The following is a 2203-nucleotide window of genomic DNA, read 5'->3' as shown; positions in this document are numbered from 1 at the left end:
GTCATGGGTTTGTTGAGACCACATCTAGTACTGAGAATAAATATATCTTACAGACCATAACAGTAAATAACTTATCACTTATTTATGTTTTTAATTAGATTTATTATTTCTTCAATATTATTTTTCATGTCAGTGTTAATGTCATGAGGCTGAGATTCCATGACACTTTCAATTTGACTCATTAGGATTTGATTAAGAACCAGATATGTTCTTTGTAATTTCTGTCCAGTAAAACTATTAATCTATAAATCAATAGAAAGATCTATATAAAGATATAATCCATGTTTCTGTCTCATATTTGTATGGCATTTAAGGGACCTGGAACTTTTGTTTTTCCAGTGAAAGCTCTGGTTTGAACAATAAATGCCATGTGGGTGAAGTTTTATGGATGATACTCTGATGTCCCATTCTCCTGAAGGCAGCACAGAGCTGCACCACCAGAAACCCACAGAAACGCTGAAGAGAAGAAGAGCTATGATTAATGTAGTTACAGTTCTATCCATGTTTTAATGCTGCAGAGCTCAGTCTTTTTGCAAATAGTTCAAAGTTTAAACTGGCATGTTGAACATCTTTTATCTGGTCATTTTGTATAATATTTAACAACTTGAAAACAGCACAAAAAAAGAATATTTTTTCCACTGATTGGCTGCTGTTAGGCCTACCAATTTTAACTTGAATGTTCATAAAAAATTTTTGTAGACGCCTGTGAAAATAATTTCTCATCACATGACTTTTTTGTTCTCTGGGAAATTATCTTGATGATAAATACAGAAACAAGCATAAAGATCAAAACATCTACAATAGTGATAGTAATATTAATGATAAAATAATGGTCAGTGCAAAGTAGCCTGCAAATTCTTTAGTGAGGGGCGGTGAGGGACCTGGATAAAGGCTAGGGGGGCGCTGGGCTGAAAAAGGTTGAGAAACACTGGATTAGAAGGTTAAGTTTCTAATACTTCCTGTGGTTGTAGACTTGGCAGTAGAAAATTGATAACATAGGAATAATAACTTTATATCCCTTTTAACAGGTGACACTTTATTCTGTTGTGGTGCCTGTGGAAACAAAGTGCATGAAGTTTGTGCTCAGGTGGGAAAACCCTGTGGATCACATGGTGGGACTTCTGCTTCAAACTGCTCACTACAGTATAGCGTCGTCTCTGTCATCCACCAGTTCACTGCAGACTGGCACCAGTTCACTGCAGACTGGCCCCCGCCAAGGACCCTACATGGATGTCTTCTTAAGTTGTAAACCCTGAGTACATACTGTTGAAATAAAATTGATGTGTCTTTTGTAAATACATTTTCTCTATCAATTACTTAAACTGTGGTAATTATGTTTGTGAAATGTAGTAACCACGTACAGTGTTTAATATAATTATTAAATAGATGTTTTAAAGAAACAGCCACAAACCTTATGTCTTTGTTGCACAATGGCAGCTTTAATTTTAGCATTTTCTCTCCTCCACATACTTTGTTGCTAGATGTGTAAAATTTACAAAAAGAAGCAATTTAAATGTAAAAGTTGCACATATGTAGAATTACTCAAGAGAAGCTATTTACAATAGTTTTTTTTACAGAACTCTACACAACATCAATTCATTTATTAATAGATACATATTAGAGTTGTGCCGATCGATTGGTCACCGATCATAATCGGCCGATTTTCGTGAAAAAGTGTATGATCCGTGATCGCCGATCACGGTCTCTTGTTGCCGATCACACAAACCGATCACCTGCATCTCATTTCTCAGCCTGCCTGTGCAGCTGGTCTCCTCTTTCCTTCACACTGCGCAAACACGCAGCAACAAATCCTAACCGATGTGGAACTATAACGCACTGAGTGAATGGGGACGTTTGCGTGTTGCGGCGGAAAACTGAAGCAGGTCAAAATGCATCAACATAACGAAGCTAATACAACATAAAAACAATGCCATACTTTGGCTACATCGAGTCTCACTGCAGTAAAAAGACATATGGAGGATCAGATAGCAGGTAAAGCAGCGCACAGCTACAAACACTCACCCGGATTAGCATGATGGTCAGAAAGCTAAACAAATAACGATGCGATGTAAGACGCTGCGTCTTACATCAGCGCTGCGATGTAAGAGGCTGGTTCTGCTCTCGCTGTTGAACCGCTGCTACGCGCTACAGGTAGTAATATTTCACAGACGGAGCGCCGCTTCTGCTCCACCTGGTAGTGACT

The sequence above is a fragment of the Poecilia reticulata genome, linkage group LG11, assembly GCF_000633615.1.
Source record: "Poecilia reticulata strain Guanapo linkage group LG11, Guppy_female_1.0+MT, whole genome shotgun sequence".
Lineage (NCBI taxonomy): Eukaryota > Metazoa > Chordata > Actinopteri > Cyprinodontiformes > Poeciliidae > Poecilia > Poecilia reticulata.
The sequence above is the reverse complement of the archived record's forward strand: the minus strand, read 5'-3'. Positions refer to the sequence as shown.